This window comes from Drosophila novamexicana, unplaced genomic scaffold, assembly GCF_003285875.2.
Source record: "Drosophila novamexicana strain 15010-1031.04,08,12 unplaced genomic scaffold, DnovRS2.1 tig00001429-arrow-arrow-pilon, whole genome shotgun sequence".
In the NCBI taxonomy this organism is placed as follows: domain Eukaryota; kingdom Metazoa; phylum Arthropoda; class Insecta; order Diptera; family Drosophilidae; genus Drosophila; species Drosophila novamexicana.
In genome coordinates this window covers 151,917-169,448 of record NW_020824857.1, presented here as the reverse complement: position 1 = coordinate 169,448, position 17,532 = coordinate 151,917, and the positions used below count along the sequence as shown (strand labels likewise).

At 30.2% G+C, this 17,532-nt stretch overlaps 3 long non-coding RNA genes and 4 pseudogenes across 8 annotated transcripts; all 7 read left to right on the top strand.

Annotated features, from left to right (window-relative positions):
• The first annotated feature begins 114 nt into the window (after positions 1-114).
• Positions 115-981, top strand: LOC115767630 (annotated as a pseudogene).
• A 41-nt stretch (positions 982-1,022) lies between these two features.
• LOC115767638 lies at positions 1,023-1,726 on the top strand. 2 transcript variants are annotated; one of them, XR_004018396.1, is made up of 4 exons: positions 1,023-1,259; positions 1,317-1,482; positions 1,556-1,599; positions 1,687-1,726. It is a non-coding gene; the product is annotated as an uncharacterized LOC115767638 (long non-coding RNA). The 2 variants fall into 2 exon arrangements; XR_004018395.1 differs by having other exon boundaries at positions 1,025-1,259; positions 1,556-1,705.
• Positions 1,727-3,250: 1,524 nt separating this feature from the next.
• On the top strand, positions 3,251-3,822 carry LOC115767629 (annotated as a pseudogene).
• Positions 3,823-3,863: 41 nt separating this feature from the next.
• Positions 3,864-4,567, top strand: LOC115767637. Of its 2 annotated transcripts, XR_004018394.1 has the most exons (4): positions 3,864-4,100; positions 4,158-4,323; positions 4,397-4,440; positions 4,528-4,567. It is a non-coding gene; the product is annotated as an uncharacterized LOC115767637 (long non-coding RNA). The 2 variants fall into 2 exon arrangements; XR_004018393.1 differs by having other exon boundaries at positions 3,866-4,100; positions 4,397-4,546.
• Positions 4,568-5,223: 656 nt separating this feature from the next.
• On the top strand, positions 5,224-6,837 carry LOC115767628 (annotated as a pseudogene).
• A 343-nt stretch (positions 6,838-7,180) lies between these two features.
• LOC115767639 lies at positions 7,181-7,911 on the top strand. 4 transcript variants are annotated; one of them, XR_004018399.1, is made up of 5 exons: positions 7,181-7,338; positions 7,412-7,455; positions 7,531-7,542; positions 7,699-7,817; positions 7,881-7,911. It is a non-coding gene; the product is annotated as an uncharacterized LOC115767639 (long non-coding RNA). The 4 variants fall into 4 exon arrangements; XR_004018398.1 differs by lacking the exon at positions 7,531-7,542; XR_004018400.1 differs by lacking the exon at positions 7,531-7,542 and having other exon boundaries at positions 7,658-7,817.
• Positions 7,912-10,678: 2,767 nt separating this feature from the next.
• LOC115767627 lies at positions 10,679-16,104 on the top strand (annotated as a pseudogene).
• Positions 16,105-17,532: the final 1,428 nt, after the last annotated feature.

Below are 17,532 nucleotides of genomic sequence, written 5' to 3'. Positions count from 1 at the left end.
TATTGGGTGAAATTTCTTAATTAAATAGAATTGTTTCTTGATCTATTATTATACTTACTTTATTATCTTTTTTTAGAGCAGCGTATACTTTATATTTATATTTATTTAGTCAACATGGAAAAATTTTTTCTGGGGCTTATTCTAAAGAATAGGTAAAATTCGTGAATATTTATTAATTATTGTGATTATATTTAAATAGTTAAAAAAAATACTAATTTGTGGTGTTAGTGATATGAGTAATTCATTTTAGATCGTAAAATATTCATCAATTTGTAGAATTAGATTTTTAAATTTAATTTCTATTAGAATAACATGTTCTTTTTTGTAGATTTTATTTTTTATTGAATAATTTAATAGCTTAAATATTTGTTTTACCTATATTAGTATATCTATATTTATTATACCTAATTTAGTACAAATTTTATTAGGGTGAGATGGTTTAGGATTAGTTTAATATTGTTTAGTTATTTATTTTCAAAATATTTAATCTTATAATGCTGGTATGTTGACAGCTTTATCAAATCGAATTCGGGATGTAGCTTTATTATTGGCTATTGCATGAATATTAAATTATGGTTACCTGCTGCGATAGCTTCACCAACTCCTGTTTCTGTTTTAGTTCATTCATCAACACTGGTAACTGCAGGAGTGTATTTATTGATTCGACTTAATATTTTATTAAGAAATACATGAATAGGACAGTTTTTACTTTTATTATCAGGTTTAACTATATTTATAGCAGGTTTAGGAGCCAATTTTGAATTTGATTTAAAAAAAATTATTGCATTATCCACTTTAAGTCAATTGGGATTAATAATAAGAATCTTATCTATAGGCTCTTATAAACTAGCTATATTTCACTTGTTACCCCATGCTTGTTTTAATGTAGGGTTTTCTTCAAAGGACATAATTTTAGAAATTGTGATAATTAGTAATAATAAAATTTTTTCTTTTTTTTATACTTTTTGTCAACTGGCTTAACTGTTTGTTCATTTCGTTTAGTTTATTATTCAATATGTTACGGAACTGCTTGTTTCTCAGTGGGCCGCGCCGGCTGGCTCATCGGATTCTCTGGGTGTGGTCCCATCCCTGACCCGCAGTCCGCACAATCGATAACAACAAAGCTACACGTCTGCAGCAAAACAGACTCACACAACACTACTCAAAATGAACCGCATAATCGGTAACAAATATTCGGAACTACTAACTCATGAACAAACTACACAGCTGTAACAACTATGAAAATGTAAACAACAAAGGTAAGACACTCAATATAAATTAACAAAAAACACTATTTATCCACCTTACTCTTCCAGATCGGGCCCCGGTTCCGGACCCAGCGTACCCGCCCTACCATGAGACGATCACCTCCACTCGTCTCCCTCATTTTGGCCACTAAATGGCCTATATTAGCCCGTGTCGGCCATAATGCCCACTCTCCCCAACAATATTATTTTAGCCGGACATGATTTCTTTCAATAGGTGCGTATAATTGGTTGCGTTTTCTTAAAATGTATAACAATCATAATCATTGCTTATGGCATTTATCTTGCAGCTGTTTAGGATCTCATGCAAGCGGATAATTCATTAACTTCACAGGTGCGTATAATGGTTTGTGTACTCTTATAATTATTGGCATTAATATTTCTTTTATTTCTGTCCAATTTGCACGAGGTCTCTATTCAGGTAAATTCGTATTCATGCACGTGAACATTTCTTCTCCAGGTGCGTATTACTGTTGCATATATTTATACTAATTGACAAAGTGCAATTTTCCCCTACCGGGTCGGTGATTTCCCATTACTTTTCTCTCTGTCCTATCTACTTAACACTCTTTACCTAACTTACATTGCTTTACTTTATTAACAACCTTCTTACTTTCATTTTTCCTATTTATTGTATTTTCTTTATTAATATAGCAAATTAAGATTATTTTAATGTTACTTGAGAACACTTTTTTCCTACTTACAACCTGCTGCTTAGATGTAGGCTCTAATAGAGTCACTGACAAAATTAGCTGTGAAAAGGGGCACAGCTGGCCGGACTGGCAATAAAGCACCTCCATCGGTGCTTTTTAGAATATTGTATTCTTTAACTAGTCTTTTAGCATATAATTCTATTATCATATTGAATATTATTTTTTATTTAGGTTGAGGGTACCAACCTGAACGATTACAAGCTGGTATTTATTTATTATTTTATACTTTATAGTTTCTTTACCTATATTAATTGGTATTTTTTATTTGATAAATTAAATAGGATAAATAAATTTTTATTTAATAAATAATTTTATATTTAATGACCTATTATATTTTTGTTTAGTATGTTCATTTTTAGTAAAAATACCGATATTTTTAGTTCATTTGTGATTACCTTAAGCTCATGTTGAAGCTCTTGTTTCTGGTTCTATAATTTTAGCTGGGATTATATTAAAAATAGGAGGTTACGGTATATTACGGGTTTTATCAATTTTACAGGTAATAAGTTTAAAATATAGATTTATTTGAATTAGAATCAGATTAGTTGGGGGAGGATTAATTAGATTTGTGTGTTTATGTGAAACTGATTTAAAGGCTTTAATTGCTTATTCTTCAGTGGCTCATATAGGAATTGTATTAGCAGGACTTTTAACTATATCTTATTGAGGGCTAAGTGGGTCTTATAGATTAATAATTGCTCATGGGCTTTGTTCATCTGGGTTATTTTGTTTAGCTAATGTATCTTATGAGCGATTAGGTAGACGAAGTTTATTAATTAATAAGGGATTATTAAATTTTATATATTTTTATTTATATTTTTATTAAGATCAGCTAATATAGAAGCTCCTCCAACATTAAATTTATTGGGTGAAATTTCTTAATTAAATAGAATTGTTTCTTGATCTATTATTATACTTACTTTATTATCTTTTTTTAGAGCAGCGTATACTTTATATTTATATTTATTTAGTCAACATGGAAAAATTTTTTCTGGGGCTTATTCTAAAGAATAGGTAAAATTCGTGAATATTTATTAATTATTGTGATTATATTTAAATAGTTAAAAAAAAATACTAATTTGTGGTGTTAGTGATATGAGTAATTCATTTTAGATCGTAAAATATTCATCAATTTGTAGAATTAGATTTTTAAATTTAATTTCTATTAGAATAACATGTTCTTTTTTGTAGATTTTATTTTTTATTGAATAATTTAATAGCTTAAATATTTGTTTTACCTATATTTGTATATCTATATTTATTATACCTAATTTAGTACAAATTTTATTAGGGTGAGATGGTTTAGGATTAGTTTAATATTGTTTAGTTATTTATTTTCAAAATATTTAATCTTATAATGCTGGTATGTTGACAGCTTTATCAAATCGAATTCGGGATGTAGCTTTATTATTGGCTATTGCATGAATATTAAATTATGGTTACCTGCTGCGATAGCTTCACCAACTCCTGTTTCTGTTTTAGTTCATTCATCAACACTGGTAACTGCAGGAGTGTATTTATTGATTCGACTTAATATTTTATTAAGAAATACATGAATAGGACAGTTTTTACTTTTATTATCAGGTTTAACTATATTTATAGCAGGTTTAGGAGCCAATTTTGAATTTGATTTAAAAAAAATTATTGCATTATCCACTTTAAGTCAATTGGGATTAATAATAAGAATCTTATCTATAGGCTCTTATAAACTAGCTATATTTCACTTGTTACCCCATGCTTGTTTTAATGTAGGGTTTTCTTCAAAGGACATAATTTTAGAAATTGTGATAATTAGTAATAATAAAATTTTTTCTTTTTTTTATACTTTTTGTCAACTGGCTTAACTGTTTGTTCATTTCGTTTAGTTTATTATTCAATATGTTACGGAACTGCTTGTTTCTCAGTGGGCCGCGCCGGCTGGCTCATCGGATTCTCTGGGTGTGGTCCCATCCCTGACCCGCAGTCCGCACAATCGATAACAACAAAGCTACACGTCTGCAGCAAAACAGACTCACACAACACTACTCAAAATGAACCGCATAATCGGTAACAAATATTCGGAACTACTAACTCATGAACAAACTACACAGCTGTAACAACTATGAAAATGTAAACAACAAAGGTAAGACACTCAATATAAATTAACAAAAAACACTATTTATCCACCTTACTCTTCCAGATCGGGCCCCGGTTCCGGACCCAGCGTACCCGCCCTACCATGAGACGATCACCTCCACTCGTCTCCCTCATTTTGGCCACTAAATGGCCTATATTAGCCCGTGTCGGCCATAATGCCCACTCTCCCCAACAATATTATTTTAGCCGGACATGATTTCTTTCAATAGGTGCGTATAATTGGTTGCGTTTTCTTAAAATGTATAACAATCATAATCATTGCTTATGGCATTTATCTTGCAGCTGTTTAGGATCTCATGCAAGCGGATAATTCATTAACTTCACAGGTGCGTATAATGGTTTGTGTACTCTTATAATTATTGGCATTAATATTTCTTTTATTTCTGTCCAATTTGCACGAGGTCTCTATTCAGGTAAATTCGTATTCATGCACGTGAACATTTCTTCTCCAGGTGCGTATTACTGTTGCATATATTTATACTAATTGACAAAGTGCAATTTTCCCCTACCGGGTCGGTGATTTCCCATTACTTTTCTCTCTGTCCTATCTACTTAACACTCTTTACCTAACTTACATTGCTTTACTTTATTAACAATCTTCTTACTTTCATTTTTCCTATTTATTGTATTTTCTTTATTAATATAGCAAATTAAGATTATTTTAATGTTACTTGAGAACACTTTTTTCCTACTTACAACCTGCTGCTTAGATGTAGGCTCTAATAGAGTCACTGACAAAATTAGCTGTGAAAAGGGGCACAGCTGGCCGGACTGGCAATAAAGCACCTCCATCGGTGCTTTTTAGAATATTGTATTCTTTAACTAGTCTTTTAGCATATAATTCTATTATCATATTGAATATTATTTTTTATTTAGGTTGAGGGTACCAACCTGAACGATTACAAGCTGGTATTTATTTATTATTTTATACTTTATAGTTTCTTTACCTATATTAATTGGTATTTTTTATTTGATAAATTAAATAGGATAAATAAATTTTTATTTAATAAATAATTTTATATTTAATGACCTATTATATTTTTGTTTAGTATGTTCATTTTTAGTAAAAATACCGATATTTTTAGTTCATTTGTGATTACCTTAAGCTCATGTTGAAGCTCTTGTTTCTGGTTCTATAATTTTAGCTGGGATTATATTAAAAATAGGAGGTTACGGTATATTACGGGTTTTATCAATTTTACAGGTAATAAGTTTAAAATATAGATTTATTTGAATTAGAATCAGATTAGTTGGGGGAGGATTAATTAGATTTGTGTGTTTATGTCAAACTGATTTAAAGGCTTTAATTGCTTATTCTTCAGTGGCTCATATAGGAATTGCATTAGCAGGACTTTTAACTATATCTTATTGAGGGCTAAGTGGGTCTTATAGATTAATAATTGCTCATGGGCTTTGTTCATCTGGGTTATTTTGTTTAGCTAATGTATCTTATGAGCGATTAGGTAGACGAAGTTTATTAATTAATAAGGGATTATTAAATTTTATATATTTTTATTTATATTTTTATTAAGATCAGCTAATATAGAAGCTCCTCCAACATTAAATTTATTGGGTGAAATTTCTTAATTAAATAGAATTGTTTCTTGATCTATTATTATACTTACTTTATTATCTTTTTTTAGAGCAGCGTATACTTTATATTTATATTTATTTAGTCAACATGGAAAAATTTTTTCTGGGGCTTATTCTAAAGAATAGGTAAAATTCGTGAATATTTATTAATTATTGTGATTATATTTAAATAGTTAAAAAAAATACTAATTTGTGGTGTTAGTGATATGAGTAATTCATTTTAGATCGTAAAATATTCATCAATTTGTAGAATTAGATTTTTAAATTTAATTTCTATTAGAATAACATGTTCTTTTTTGTAGATTTTATTTTTTATTGAATAATTTAGTATACTTTATTGAATGAGAAGTACTTTCTTTAAATTCTATATCAATTACTATGACTTTTTTGTTTGAGTGAATAAGTTTATTATTTATATCTTTTGTGTTAATAATTTCTTCTTTAGTTATTTTTTACAGAAAAGTGTATATAAGGAGATATTAATAATAATCGTTTAATCATACTAGCTTAAATATTTGTTTTACCTATATTTGTATATCTATATTTATTATACCTAATTTAGTACAAATTTTATTAGGGTGAGATGGTTTAGGATTAGTTTAATATTGTTTAGTTATTTATTTTCAAAATATTTAATCTTATAATGCTGGTATGTTGACAGCTTTATCAAATCGAATTCGGGATGTAGCTTTATTATTGGCTATTGCATGAATATTAAATTATGGTTACCTGCTGCGATAGCTTCACCAACTGCTGTTTCTGTTTTAGTTCATTCATCAACACTGGTAACTGCAGGAGTGTATTTATTGATTCGACTTAATATTTTATTAAGAAATACATGAATAGGACAGTTTTTACTTTTATTATCAGGTTTAACTATATTTATAGCAGGTTAAGGAGCCAATTTTGAATTTGATTTAAAAAAAATTATTGCATTATCCACTTTAAGTCAATTGGGATTAATAATAAGAATCTTATCTATAGGCTCTTATAAACTAGCTATATTTCACTTGTTACCCCATGCTTGTTTTAATGTAGGGTTTTCTTCAAAGGACATAATTTTAGAAATTGTGATAATTAGTAATAATAAAATTTTTTCTTTTTTTTATACTTTTTGTCAACTGGCTTAACTGTTTGTTCATTTCGTTTAGTTTATTATTCAATATGTTACGGAACTGCTTGTTTCTCAGTGGGCCGCGCCGGCTGGCTCATCGGATTCTCTGGGTGTGGTCCCATCCCTGGCCCGCAGTCCGCACAATCGATAACAACAAAGCTACACGTCTGCAGCAAAACAGACTCACACAACACTACTCAAAATGAACCGCATAATCGGTAACAAATATTCGGAACTACTAACTCATGAACAAACTACACAGCTGTAAAAACTATGAAAATGTAAACAACAAAGGTAAGACACTCAATATAAATTAACAAAAAACACTATTTATCCACCTTACTCTTCCAGAACGGGCCCCGGTTCCGGACCCAGCGTACCCGCCCTACCATGAGACGATCACCTCCACTCGTCTCCCTCATTTTGGCCACTAAATGGCCTATATTAGCCCGTGTCGGCCATAATGCCCACTCTCCCCAACAATATTATTTTAGCCGGACATGATTTCTTTCAATAGGTGCGTATAATTGGTTGCGTTTTCTTAAAATGTATAACAATCATAATCATTGCTTATAGCATTTATCTTGCAGCTGTTTAGGATCTCATGCAAGCGGATAATTCATTAACTTCACAGGTGCGTATAATGGTTTGTGTACTCTTATAATTATTGGCATTAATATTTCTTTTATTTCTGTCCAATTTGCACGAGGTCTCTATTCAGGTAAATTCGTATTCATGCACGTGAACATTTCTTCTCCAGGTGCGTATTACTGTTGCATATATTTATACTAATTGACAAAGTGCATTAATTCCTAAATTTTTCTCTTATATTATAGAATTAATTTTTTTATTTTTTTTACAACACTGAATGGAACAGGCGACGAAATACTACAAGGATATTGCTAGTCGCCACAAAATAAACGCGCCAGAAGGCACTTTAGAGGCGATCGTTGCGCCGATTTAGGAACAATGGCCCACACAATTACTTAAAACTGGGTATGTCACGTATTATGTATTGTATGTATTAAATCGCTTAATTCTACCTTACCCTACCTAAAGAGCTCTCTGGGGGTGGTAAGGGGCGATATAAATGCGTAAATTCAAATTGGGTAAGTATGTGAGCATAGTTCGCGCAAGTGCTAATTTTAGATTTTTATATTTTACAGGCGCAGATGCATCACCTTTGGAGTTTCCCTCACCGTTCGCACTCTAAAGTGAAGCTCGGCGTAAGTGCCTATGTATGTATAAATATATTTTATAAATACAAATTAACTAAATTTAACGATAAAAAAAATCTACTCCTCTTCAGGGAGTGCAATTAGGAGTCTTCTTCTGACTCTGCCAGGGGCTCGAACGAGGATGGGCAAAAATATGGAACGGACTCACTCGGTGGATGTGGGCGGGGTCTCGCCTGTGGCCGCTTCTTCGTTGTTGGAGCCCGGTCGTTGGTGGCTCGTCTCGTCGCCTTCAGGTTTGCGCCGACGCTTGCTGGCGGCGTCGCGGATATGGCTGGTTTGCGCCGCTGAACTGAATCCTGGCCTTTGAATGTTTCGTGGGCCTCTCTGGTGCGCGAGCTGGTCTCCTTGGTGCCGGAGCCGTTAATTTTTGGCTTATTTGGTTCGTCTCTCGTCGCACTTAAGTTTTAAATCTCTTTTAATTTTTTTATTATATTTTTTTTTTTGTGACTCGAGCGGTTTGATTTGGATATATTTATTAAAGGGCAAAAAAAACACAAAACCAAAACTTTTATTTGTCTGTTAAGTCATTTGTGTTACGCGCCGGCTTAATTTGTAGAAGGGAAAAAATTCGAGAGTTTTGAGCAGATATGCAATATACAACTTTTTTGCTCACTTCGAGCTGGCACGCCCGCCGTTAACCGCTGAACAAATCGAACGCCCCGACATTTTGGGCAGCCACACCATCGGTGCCGAATTTCGGCACACGCATACATTTGCGAGGCGGGCACCGTTGCTGCTCATCTGCACAGCTGCATTTTTTTGGGTCAACGGCCCAAATGAAGGCCAAGGGCATATCCAAGGGCATGCGATCCACTCTCCTCATATTCTCTTTAAGAGCGAACCGGGCGGCCAATAGCAATCGTCGCTTTTGGCGCCGTGGATCGCATGTCTGGCGTTGCCACCCTTCAAAAATTTGGGCTCCGCCGTGGGCCCAGCGTCACCCCGCATACTCCGACCATATGACAAAAGATATCGGCGTGGCCGATAATATCGCACGCAACCAACTGAGTAACCCTCGGTGCTGCCGATAACGTCAAATGCAACAAATAACTGGGGATTTAAATTGTATAGGTTTAAATGAATTAAATGATGAAAGTTGAGTTATATTACGGGAAATAATAGGTTTATTAGTTATAAGAATTATTGGAGGTAGAATATTAAATTGGTTAATTTTTCCTGTACCTTATATAATTTGTTTCCCTTTTTTTTTTAATTATTAACTTTATTTGTATGTATTTTTGGAGGTTTATTTGGTTATTTAATTTCAGTAAGAAATTGTTACACTACTAATAAATCAATAATTTTATATAATTTAACAAATTTTATAGGTTCAATATGGTTTATACCTTATATTAGTACTTATGGAGTTATTTTTTATTCCTTAAATTATGGGCAAATTGTTGGTAAAAGATTTGATCAAAGTTGATCAGAATATTTTGGAGGTCAACATTTATATTAAAAATTATTAGGTTATTCTCAAACTTTGTTTTTAATTCATAATAACTTAAAAATTTATTTAATATTATTTGTATTCTGGATTTTAATTTTAGTAAATTTGTTTTGTATTTTTATATTTGAATAACTTATATTTAGAGTACAACACTGAAGATGTTGGGAAGATTATTTAATTTTTAAATATAGTGAATTTATTTTAGAAATTTATAAAATAACAATTTTATTTTTACAATGAAAATGTAAAGTTTTATTTTATACTATGTAATTAGAAGTATAAATGGAATTTAACCATTAAAAGAAAAAAGTTGACCATACTTGACCATACTTCGTTAATTGGAGTAAAAGCTCAATTCTAGCATTAACAGTGATAGGCTTCTAGTTTGGCTTCAAGGCTTCAAAGAATAAGCGTAAAATTACCTAAAATTTGGTCGAAAATAAATGCAATAAATCGCTTCATATTCATACATTAATATAAGGTAGACTGAAAAATTAATACTTTTTAAATGCAAATCAAATGTTATAATGAACTACAACCCTATTATTTATTAAGATCAGTTTAGTATTCCTTGATTTCATTCATGGTATAATCCAATTAATAAAATTAAAATGAAAGTAATTGAAGTTGTTGATCAGATTATTAAATTTGAAAATTTAAAAATAATAATTATAGGAAGAATTAAAGCGATTTCAACATCAAAACTTAAAAAAATAATTGTAATTAAAAAAGTCTTAAAGAAAACGGTAAACGAGATGATGATTTAGGATCAAATTCACATTCAAATGGGGATCTTTTTTTCGATCAACTAAAGTTTTTTTTTAGATAAAATTGAAGCTAGAATTATTACAATAAATGAAATTATTATAATTACTGAGGCGATAACAAGAATTGAAAAAATTATCAATACTATTTATTAATAGACCTTATGATTTGAAGTCATATATACTTTTATACTATATTGATATAATAAATTTATTAACCATCAATAGATTGTAATATACAAAAATAATCAAACTAAGTCAACAAAATGTCAGTATCATGCTGCTGCTTCAAATCCAAAGTGATAATTTTTAGAGAAATGATTATTTAAATGTCGTAGTAAACAAATTAATAAAAATGTTTTTTCAATAAGAACATGAATTCCATGAAATCCTGTGGCTATAAAAATGTTGAACCATAAACTGAGTCAGCAATTGTAAATGGAACTTCAATATATTCATAAGCTTGAAGTAAGCTTCAAGTAAACTCCTAAAAGAACAGTAAAAATTAGACCTTGAGTAGTTTGTGAATGGTTTCCTTCTATTAATCTATGGTGTGCTCATGTTACAGTAACTCCTGATATTAACAAAATTGCAGTATTTAAAAAAGGAATTTGAAAAGGGTTAAAAGAAATAATTCCAGCAGGTGGCCATGAGGCTCCTAATTCAATTGCTGGCGATAAACTTCTGTGGAAAAATGCTCAAATTAAAACTTACAAAAAATAAAATTTCTGATAAAATAAATAATATTATTCCTCATCGTAAACCAATTGTTACTGGGTAAGTATGTAATCCTAGATATGTTCATTCTCGAGAGACATCTGGTCATCATTGGTAAACAGTTAAAATTGTAATAATATTTCCTAAAAAAATAATGAGTTTTCATATTGATGAAATCATTTAATTATTCCTGAAACAGTAGTTATAGTACCAATTGCTCTTGTTAATGGTCATAGTCTGTAATCAACTAAGTGAAATGGGTGATTTAAATGTGTAGACATTTATTTTTATTAGAGTATAATATAATTATTTAAATTAATGTGTAAATATAAATATATGTATTTAAATAAATTTAATAAAATGAATAACTGTATGTTATTTAATTATTTATTTATTTATTTATTTATTAATGGTCGGCAAACCGAGTGTCTTCCTCATTTTTCAATAGGTTATACAATAGATAATAGAATTATATGCTAAAAGACTAGTTAAAGAATACAATTTTCTAAATAGCATCACCGACCGATGGATGTGGTTTATTTGCCAGTCCGGCCAGCTGTGCCCCTTTTCACAGCTAATTTTGTCAGTGACGCTATAGAACCCACATCTAAGCAGAAGGTATTAATCAATAAATAGAAAGAATTATAAAAATTTTATTCAGTTTATTGATAATCCAAAAATTGCTGATGGGTCAAATACAGAAAATAAATTTGTTATCATTTTCAAGTTATTGAATTTAAATTAATATATTTTAATTCATTTGATTTAGGTGAAGAGGGTATATAAGCGTAATAATTTATAAAACAAAATAAAATAAAATAGAAAAAATAAAAAATAAAGTTAATCATTTAATTGGAGCTATTTGTGGAATTAAAAAATATTAATCGTTTAATAATTTTAGTTTGACATACTAATGTTATAATTTTAACTAATTTTTTTATAATTCATTAGAAGTGCTAATTTACTATAAAATGGTTTAAGAGACCAGTACTTGCTTTCAGTAATCTAATGAAGAATATACGTTATTAGAACTTCATTTAATAAAATAATTTACAGGAACTCTTTCAATTACAATTGGTATAAAACTATGATTAGCCACAAATTTCTGAACATTGGCCATAAAATAATCCTGGACGGATTGTTCATGAATGAATTACGTCAGCGGCGGTTACTAAAATTCGAATTTGGGAATTTATAGGCAGAACAATTCGGTTATCTACATCTAATTAACGAATTCTATCTTTTGAAATTTCATTTGTAGGAATTATATATGAATCAACATTGTTAAAATCTGAATATTCATAACTTCAGTATCATTGTTGACCAATTCTTTTTAAAGTTACTGAAGGTTTATTCATTTCATCCAGTAAATATAATAAACGTAAAGATGGAAATGCAATAAATAAAAATATATAAGCTTGAATATCAGAAGAAGGAAGGACATAAGAGCATGTAATATAGATATACCGTGAAGGAAAAGACACCCTTACTGAGACAATCTCAGCGTTAGCAGGCGTTCTAAAATAGAAAAGTTCTGACTGGAGTGTGGTTTTAACGGCAATTAACACCCCACTACCTCGAGTCGGCCGATCATTTCTATGCAAAATAAAATTATTTGACAAAAACCTCAAAATCAGATATGATTGAATTTAACCATGTTTCTGAAAATGCGATTATATCCGATTCGAAGGAATTGCTGGCCATGAAAAGATTTTTAAGCTTTGAAATGAGACCTCTAACATTCTGATAATGAATAAAGATTTGTTCTGAAGATAAAGTTAGTTTTTCGGGGCAGAAATGGTACCCTGTATTAAAGGGACTGGAAGGGTGACAGGCTGGTTACGCTTTTTAGGTTTGAACTCGTGAGCAATCATGTGTGGAGGCCGAAATTCGGGATCACAAATGATTGGGAACATATCATGTGAAACATTTATTTTGAATGATGATATTTCACGAGGGGTGGAGAAATTAAATTTGGTTATTGACACGCTAGCAGAAGATTTGCTAGCAATATAGGCTGCCAACGACTCAGAAGTAGTGTCCGACGAAAGTCGAGACACAAAAACTTGCCTTCGAGGGGCAACAACCGTTAAAGAAGGCGCTGATGGGGCTGCAGGTAATACAGGAGTTGGAGGAGCTAAAGAGGAACCATGATTGTTTTTAACAATTTGGACAAGATTTCCGGCAGGTCTACCTTTGCGGCCAGGAGCTGACGGGGCTTAGGCAGTTTGGATAACTGGGACAGGATCAGGTACGGGCTCTACTGGGACTATTACAGGGGCTGAAACAGGGGTAATTGGGCAGTCGCTCGGAGAAGGCGATAAAGACAACATTGCAGATAAATCCAAGTTGATAGGTAGGGACAAGAAAGCCGTAGGTGCCTGAACAGACGTAGAGGGCAATTGCAAAATGTGGAGCTCCAACCGGCGATTGGTTGGAGACTCGAATTTGTATTTGCCAAGCAACTCAAAACTCGAGTCAAAATTACTCGAGAGCTACTTAGCCACATTATTCAATTTTAAGAATTGATTTCTCACAGAATTATACAATCTGGAGAAATCAATTTGCTTGTCGCTGCATTCTGGGCACAACCAACGCAAGCCACCGCAGCCCTTCTTGGCAATTGCAGCGATTTGGCGCAATCACGCCCAGTGAGACCTGCACATTTAGCATACATCATATTCTCAGCAATTAACAAATGCGGCAGTACAGAATCATCAGTCTGCTTGAACGTGCACGGTTTCTTACAGCACGACATAATTATTAAATGCGTATGCAAGTTTCGAGAGCGCAGAACAAAACGAAAACGGTGCACAAGATACAGCAAGTAAACACTCAAAAAACAATTATTCGTATACAAATTGTTTGGAGTGAAAAACAATAGAAAAAATTTGCGAGAGCGCGATGCACAAGCAGAAAGTATGCAGCGAACACACGCACAAACAAGTGTATACATAGGGGAGCACCAAAGCAAAAGAATTAAAACAGGCAATAATAATTAACATACTTACGCTGCACGACAGATAACACTTTGCACAATTTATAAAAGCTTTTTAAATAAAGCACCAAAGGGAAAATTTAGAAATAAAAAGCAGGAGTCAAGCCCAAAAATAAATAAAAATCTTGGAGCACAAGTAAAACACGTCGATCACTTTTAACTGAAAACTATTAAAAACTATCAAGTCCCACACAATGCGGACAGCGCTTTATATTTTAGATCATCCATGTAAAGGTATGCTTGAGAAGGATCGAGTCCAGAGAATGACATAGTCTCTGAAGTAAATTTGGCGCTATTGTTAAACCAAAAAAAATACGTTAAATTTCTTGAACTTTCTTCAAGTCCAATTTGGTGAAAGCCTGACATTAACTAAAAGCATGAGAAATATTTTGCTCTACCTAGTTGATCTAAAATATCATCAATTCTAGGTTGTGGAAATTCATCAGACAATAGCTTTTATTAATCTGACGATAGTCAATTACTAATCGTCATTTCTTATCTTCTGAGTCTGGAAGTGCTTTCTTTAGAACTAGTAAAGGTGGGCTATTGTATTCTGAAACTGATGGTTCGACAATTTTATTGGAGATTAATTTGCCTACTTGTTTTTGAATTTAATCTACCTGACTATGCGGGCTTTGATAGTTTTTAATATAAATTGGTTGACTATCCTTCAATCTTTGCTTATACTAATTACTTGTTGTTACTGATTCAGTTTCAAATCCAAAAACATAACTATACTGGTGCATAATTCTATTGATTGTGGTTAAAATTGTTTTGGAAAGTTTTTTTTATTTAATTGAGCTATTACTGTGTTTTTTCTCTTTTCAGGAGTAGTTTGAACCACGTCGTAGTTCGAAAGTGGTTCAAAGCTTAGATTACTTATATTAATAAATTGGTCTTTATGGTCGTATTAAGAAGTCGGACATATGTTTTCTTTTGTGTTGCAACTGTGTTTGCAACGTAAGTGCCAGGTTGAATTTCCTAATTTGGGATTCAAATACTATCTTCACTTGAAGTTAGTTCCACTTTTCGGATAACTTCTGAGCTTGGTGGTTGAAGTATTGAATTGTTATCAGAACTGTATGTTATTTAATTATTTATTTATTTATTTATTTATTAATGGTCGGCAAACCGAGTGTCTTCCTCATTTTTCAATAGGTTATACAATAGATAATTGAATTATATGCTAAAAGACTAGTTAAAGAATACAATTTTCTAAATTCATTTTAGATCGTGAAATATTCGTCAATTTTTAGAATTAGATTTTTAAATTTAAATTTTATTAGAATAATTTTTTTTTTTGTAGATTTTATTTTTTATTGAATAATTTAGTTTACTTTATTGAATGAAAAGTACTTTCTTTAAATTCTATATCAATTACTATGACTTTTTTGTTTGAGTGAATAAGTTTATTAATTATATCTTTTGTGTTAATAATTTCTTCTTTAGTTATTTTTTACAGAAAAGTGTATATAAGGAGATATTAATATTAATCGTATTATTATACTAGCTTTAATATTTGTTTTATCTATAATATTAATTATTAGACCTAATTTAGATTAGGGTGAGTTGGTTTAGGATTAGTTTAATATTGTTTAGTTATTTATGTTCAAAATATTTAATCTTATAATGCTGGTATGTTGACAGCTTTATCAAATCGAATTCGGGATGTAGCTTTAATATTGGCTATTGCATGAATATTAAATTATGGTTACCTGCTGCGATAGCTTCACCAACTCCTGTTTCTGTTTTAGTTCATTCATCAACACTGGTAACTGCAGGAGTGTATTTATTGATTCGACTTAATATTTTATTAAGAAATACATGAATAGGACAGTTTTTACTTTTATTATCAGGTTTAACTATATTTATAGCAGGTTTAGGAGCCAATTTTGAATTTGATTTAAAAAAAATTATTGCATTATCCACTTTAAGTCAATTGGGATTAATAATAAGAATCTTATCTATAGGCTCTTATAAACTAGCTATATTTCACTTGTTACCCCATGCTTGTTTTAATGTAGGGTTTTCTTCAAAGGACATAATTTTAGAAATTGTGATAATTAGTAATAATAAAATTTTTTCTTTTTTTTATACTTTTTGTCAACTGGCTTAACTGTTTGTTCATTTCGTTTAGTTTATTATTCAATAACTGGAGATTTAAATTGTATAGGTTTAAATGAATTAAATGATGAAAGTTGAGTTATATTACGGGAAATAATAGGTTTATTAGTTATAAGAATTATTGGAGGTAGAATATTAAATTGGTTAATTTTTCCTGTACCTTATATAATTTGTTTCCCTTTTTTTTTAATTATTAACTTTATTTGTATGTATTTTTGGAGGTTTATTTGGTTATTTAATTTCAGTAAGAAATTGTTACACTACTAATAAATCAATAATTTTATATAATTTAACAAATTTTATAGGTTCAATATGGTTTATACCTTATATTAGTACTTATGGAGTTATTTTTTATTCTTTAAATTATGGGCAAATTGTTGGTAAAAGATTTGATCAAAGTTGATCAGAATATTTTGGAGGTCAACATTTATATTAAAAATTATTAGGTTATTCTCAAACTTTGTTTTTAATTCATAATAACTTAAAAATTTATTTAATATTATTTGTATTCTAGATTTTAATTTTAGTAAATTTGTTTTGTATTTTTATATTTAAATAACTTATATTTAGAGTACAACACTGAAGATGTTGGGAAGATTATTTAATTTTTAAATATAGTGAATTTATTTTAGAAATTTATAAAATAAAAATTTTATTTTTACAATGAAAATGTAAAGTTTTATTTTATACTATGTAATTAGAAGTATAAATGGAATTTAACCATTAAAAGAAAAAAGTTGACCATACTTGACCATACTTCGTTAATTGGAGTAAAAGCTCAATTCTGGCATTAACAGTGATAGGCTTCTAGTTTGGCTTCAAGGCTTCAAAGAATAAGCGTAAAATTACCTAAAATTTGGTCGAAAATAAATGCAATAAATCGCTTCATATTCATACATTAATATAAGGTAGACTGAAAAATTAATACTTTTTAAATGCAAATCAAATGTTATAATGAACTACAACCCTATTATTTATTAAGATCAGTTTAGTATTCCTTGATTTCATTCATGGTATAATCCAATTAATAAAATTAAAATGAAAGTAATTGAAGTTGTTGATCAGATTATTAAATTTGAAAATTTAAAAATAATAATTATAGGAAGAATTAAAGCGATTTCAACATCAAAACTTAAAAAATAATTGTAATTAAAAAAGTCTTAAAGAAACCGGTAAACGAGATGATGATTTAGGATCAAATTCACATTCAAATGGGGATCTTTTTTTCGATCAACTAAAGTTTTTTTTTAGATAAAATTGAAGCTAGAATTATTACAATAAATGAAATTATTATAATTACTGAGGCGATAACAAGAATTGAAAAAATTATCAATACTATTTATTAATAGACCTTATGATTTGAAGTCATATATACTTTTATACTATATTGATATAATAAATTTATTAACCATCAATAGAT